The following is a 5,923-nucleotide window of genomic DNA, read 5'->3' as shown; positions in this document are numbered from 1 at the left end:
TCCAGGAAATAAAAGGGGCGAATAGGAGATCAAAGTCTTTCCCCTGTTAGATTTCTCCTTATCCCTATATCTTATACCAATCACTGGGGAGCTCTGTGGGTTCTCTGGGGGGAGGATCAGTCACAGCCCTAAGCCCACACTGGGAAAACTTTGGAGGTAGAAGATGGTCTTAAACACATTGAATGAGAGTGGTAGCCATGACCATATGAAGGTGTTTGTTTCCAGGGAGGAATTCTGCATGGACCAAGAGGACAATGACAGGATGTGGGTACATATGTTCATTCTATTAAGTTGTGCACATTGTTTTATGAACTTTATTAAAGGTAAGAATTCACAAAAAAGGAAATTATAACACTAATGAGGAAGGAACAGAAAAGACCTGATTTACATTTGCTTTTTGTTTTGTTATGAAGCAGAAGAATCCAGAGTCCCTATTTAGCTCAGTCAGGCATACAACTGATTTATCCACAGAACATGAAATCCTTCTCCAAGCCTCTTCTGACCACAGGAATCCAAACTCTCTTGGCTAGACAAGGGATTTCCATCATGCCTATGCATCTCCTGAACCTTCTTTCTGGACAAAGCATATCCACAGGGAATTCTTTCATTTCCCCTTCATTCTGTTGATAGGAGAAAATGAATCCAGAGCTAAAGTTTCTAGAACCTTCTCCATTGATAGTTAACAGCTTTAAAATGGCATATACCTCTTTTGAATCCTGGCTCTGCCACTTACTAAACTTGTGACTTTGGGCAGGTCACTTTCCCTCTCTGAGTCAGTTTCCTTATTACAGACTAGGAATAAATACATTTACCTTCATAAAATTATTGTGGAAAAATGAGTTAATGTAATAGAGTGGTTAGCATACGGCCTGGTGTGTGGAATGCTCAAAATAGTAGATGTCATTGTTAACTTATGACAGTTATTGGATCCTCTCAACACATTCTTACATACTGTGGCTTGCATCTCATCTCTCCACCAGTTCCACAGTAACTGGCTATATTTGACTTCCCATCTCCTGTTGGCTCAGCAACTGGATCCAGTGCCAGAAATAATCTCATTTTCTAGTTAGGCAGAATTCAATAGGCTCTAATTTAAATGGCATGTGAAAATAATTCAGCATAGAATCAAGCAATAGATAGATTAGATGATTCCTATCGAGTTAAGATGTACCCTGACTTTGAGTTATACCTCATCTACCAAAATAAAGTGATTAATTTGAAAGAAATGATGAAATAACCAGCCCCATTCGGAGGGCATTGATTCTCTGTCGTAGAACTCATGTTGCCTTTGCTACTGTTTCAGAAGAATCCTCCTAGATGACTACAGCACCAAGTCTCCAAATCCCCACAAAAATCTCAGGTCAGAGATCTCAGCCCACTGAAATGATAAATCAGCTTTGCTTAGGATTATATAATTGTCTTCTCAGTGAGAAGGGTCTTTTAAACCAAGACTGAATATATGAAGGATTAAGTAAATCAAACCCATAGTATAATGCTTTCGTGTTAGGTTTAAGAATATTCCATGCCTATTTAGTATGTAAAACAGATGTAATATTTAAGATTTGTTACATTAGAGACGCTAACATACTAATTTATGATTCTAACTTAAAATACATAAATGGATGATTGATGTTAGATTTGTTGATTTTAAGGTAAAAGTTATTAGAAAATTTGCTGAGTGAATATTTAAGAAAAGGAGGATCTATTACATTAAATACATGTTAGATTTACTAGAATTATCTAAATATGTGAGGTTTAGTAAGATTTGAAGTATTTACAATATTCAAATAATTTAAGAGTACATTTTAAAATTATTTAAGACAATTCAACTATGTTTAATAATGGGATAAATAATAATCTTGAAAATAACTGTTAATAGGTAAATAATTTAGTCCATTTTAACAGTCATTTAGAAGATGAACTTAAGATTTATAAGTGGAACTTATAAAAGTGGACAAAAGGTACAAACTTTCAGTTATAAGATAAATGGGTACTGGTATTTCTTTTTTTTTTTTTTGTATCTGTATGAGATAATGTTAACTAAACTTTCTGTGGTAATTAAATAATTACCACAATACATGTAAGTCATTATGCTGTACACCTTAAACATACGGTGCTGTGTGTGAATTATATCTCAATAAAACTGAAAGAAAAAAACAGTTGAACTTAAAGATGTAAGGAGCAATTAGGTTTTAAAATTTATTAACCTCAATGTAATACCTACACAGCTTTTTCTGTGAGTAAGAGCTATGGAAACCACAAATTGACTGCTTCACCCAAGTAAAACCTCTGCTAGACCTTCTAGTTCACAGATCTCAAATCGTTTGGGAAAGCAGATGTGGTCCTCTTTTAGTTTCCTCCTGCTGATGTAACTGATCACCACAGATTTAGTGATTAAAAACAGCAAAAATGTGTTCCAGAACTGTATTCTAAAATCAAGGTGCCAGCAGGGCTGCATTCCTTCTGCAGACTTCAGGGGACAAGCTTTCCTTGCCTTTCTCAGAGGCCTCCTGCATTCCTGGGCTCCCAGCCCCTTCCTCACCTCACTCCAAAATCTTGCTTCTTTCTTCACCTCTCCTACTCTTTTTTTTTTTTTTTTTTTTTGCGGTACCCGGGCCTCTCACTGTTGTGGCCTCTCCCGTTGCGGAGCACAGGCTCCAGACGCGCAGGCTCAGTGGCCATGGCTCACGGGCTCAGCCTTTCCGCGGCATGTGGGATCTTCCCGGACCGGGGCACGAACCCGTGTCCCCTGCATCGGCAGGCGGACTCTCAACCACTGCGCCACCAGGGAAGCCCTACCTCTCCTACTCTTGATCCTGATCCTCCCGGGCCCTTTTTTTTAAGGGCCCTGGCAATTACATTTAGGTTTACCTAAACCATCCAGGATAATCTCCCCATCTCAAGATCCTTTTACCATGTAAGGTAGCATAGTCACAGGTTCTGGGGAGTGAATCAGTACTTCATGTGAGCTAAAGGAACGTCCAGAATCAAAACAATCTATCGTGCTGGTACTTGGCCACTTTCTGACTCAATTGTAATTTGGGAGAGTGTAGGTTAGTAACCAAACCACTGACCAGAGTTCTCTAGTTTGATTTCCCAGCAGCTATTGGTTGCAGGAGATTCTCTGCATAATCAGCCTAGTTTGAACCATCCTGCACTTTGAAATGGTAAGTCAGAGAACCTGTTCTGCACTAGTTAGTATTTACATTGGATTTCAGGAGCCAAAAAAGATCTGTCTCTGGTTGGTTGATTCCCTTCTTTGCAACCCACTTTGTATTCCATATTTTGATGGACCAGAGTTTTAATAAAATGAAAAAAAATTTTTTTTTAATTAATCCAAAACTTAGAAATAAGGCAAAAAGATTACCATACTCTTTCAAAGTCATACTAGGGCACTGTCCACCAAGTCCACTGAAAGATCATCTGATTTTTCTAGAGGAAGATGTAACTGACTTCTGCTTACTATCACTTAGGCCCCAGACTCCATAAAGTTCGATGGTAATGTGTAGAAAATTAGTTTGCAAGTTTTTCAGATTTATACTCCTTTGAATCAGCTTTGGAGCCTTCTGGTTCCTTAATCCTGACTTAAATAAACCTTTAAGTGATCACGATATAATTACATTCGTTGTTTTTAACTTTTTAAAATTATACTTTGACATCAGGCTTCCCTGCTAAGGAAAAACAAAAAATTTTGCTCCTATGAAGTATGTTCGAAGCCAGCTTGGGTTAACTATTAGAAAACCGCACGGATATTAAGAGAACTATATAAAAATTACATGTGGAGGCGATATAGGTATCTGTTAGGTAAATTTAACCATGTGATTAGCCATAATCCACATATTGATGCTTTTATATTTGGTCATCTGTAAATTAAGAAGTAGTGTTAAAAATAGGCAGAATGTTAAAAAAAGATATTAAGAGAATGAAAAGGCAAGCCACAGACTGGGAGAAGGTTGCAAATAATATATCTGATAATGGCTTCTGTGCAGAATAAACAACTCTTGAAACTCAATCATAAGAAAATCCAATTAAAAAACGAGCAAAATATTTGAACACTTTGCCAAGATCTAAAGATGGCAAAAAAGCACTTGAAAAGATGTTCATCATCATTAGTCATTACAGAAATGCAAATTAAACCCACAACGAGACACCAATTAGAACGTCTAAAATCAAAGAGTGACCAGATCAAATGTTGGTAAAAATGTAGAGCAACTAGGACCCTTACGCACCAACAGTGGGAAATGTGAAATAGTACACTTTGAAAAAGTTTGCCAGTTTCCTAAAAAGTTCAATGTACACTTACCATATGTCCCAGCCATTCCACTACTAATTTTCTTAGTTTACCCAAGAAAAGTGAAAGTAAATGTTTATACAAAGACACATGTAAACATTCTAGCAATCCAGCCGCTTCATTTGTAATAGCTAGAAACTGGAAACCACCCAAATGTGCACTAACAGGGAGTACATAAACAAATTGTGATACATCTATACTATGGAATACTACTCAGAAATAAAAAGGAATGAACCATTGATACAATGAAATGAATAAATCTCAAAATAATGGTGCTGAGAGATTATGTACAATTCTATGAAAGTAAAGCAACAGAAAGCAACTCAATGGTTATCTGGAGGTAGATAGTGGAATTGAAGGGAGGGATTACAAAGGGCACTAGGAAAATTGGAATGATGGATATGTTTACTATCTTGATTGTGGTGATTGTTTCACAGGTGTATACACACCAAAGCTTTTCAGTTTGTTCACTTTAGGAATTCCCTGGCGGTGCAATGGTTAGGACTACAAGCTTCCACTGCAGAGGGCACGGGTTCAATCCTTGGTCGGGGAAATAACATCCCACATGCCATGTGGCTCAGCCAAAAAAAAAAAAATTGTACACTTTACACATGTACAGTTTAATATGTGTTAGCTATATCGACATAAAGCTGTTAAAAAACAGGCAGGATGAAACCTTATTTGGGTATGTTTCTCAGAAGAAATCGGAATGTTCAGCCACTGAAGTCCTACAGCATAGCATAACTCGTAAGTTGAAGTACCTTAAATTCCTAAACTTCCATACAAAATTTGAACTTTATACATATGTGTAATTCTTCAACGTAGGTATCATTCATCACATTCTCAAAGAGGTTTTTGAAAAAAGGAGTTAAAAATCACTACTTTAGAGGAATCTAGATAAAGAATATAATGAAAATTGCTTATCCCACACAAATTAGAGTACCTCTCAACTTTTTAAATAAGAGCACAACTTAAGTACAATGTGTAGATTATCCCAATTACCTGTCAGTCAATGGAGTACATACTCCATTGTGTTTTTTTCCAACACCACCAACCAATTCTCCACTTCTCAGCAGACACTGATTTGATGTCCTATAATGTAACTCAATTCTGACACTATTTACTTGGATATAGCATCAGATCCCACAGCTTACAGGCTGTACCAAAAACCTTCAACACCCACTCCCCCTCACATGCTGATCCAGAGTTCAGATTGCTACCTGTGCTTCCAACCGAACATACGGGCTACTCTTCATTGCGGTGCACGGGCTTCTCGTTGTGGTGGCTTCTCTTGTTGAGGAGCGCGGGCTCTAGGCACACAGGCTTCAGTAGTTGCAGCACATGGGCTCAGTAGTTGTGGCTCGTGGGCTCTAGAGCACAGGCTCAGTAGTGGTGGCGCATGAGCTTAGTTGCTCCATGGCATGTGGCTCTTCCCAGACCAGGGCTCGAACCCATGTCCCCTGCACTGGCAGGCGGATTCTTAACCACTGCGCCATCATGGAAGTCCCATCTCATTCTTAATCATAAAAATTCCTCTCTTTGTTTGCCTAGGTGAGTTTCTAGCACTTGCAGCAAGATTGTTAAAACAAATTTTATCTTAAAAAAAAAAACACAGTTCACGTCATATTGGAA

This window comes from Delphinus delphis, chromosome 2 (genome assembly GCF_949987515.2).
Source record: "Delphinus delphis chromosome 2, mDelDel1.2, whole genome shotgun sequence".
Classification (NCBI taxonomy): Eukaryota; Metazoa; Chordata; class Mammalia; order Artiodactyla; family Delphinidae; genus Delphinus; species Delphinus delphis.
The sequence above is the reverse complement of the archived record's forward strand: the minus strand, read 5'-3'. Positions refer to the sequence as shown.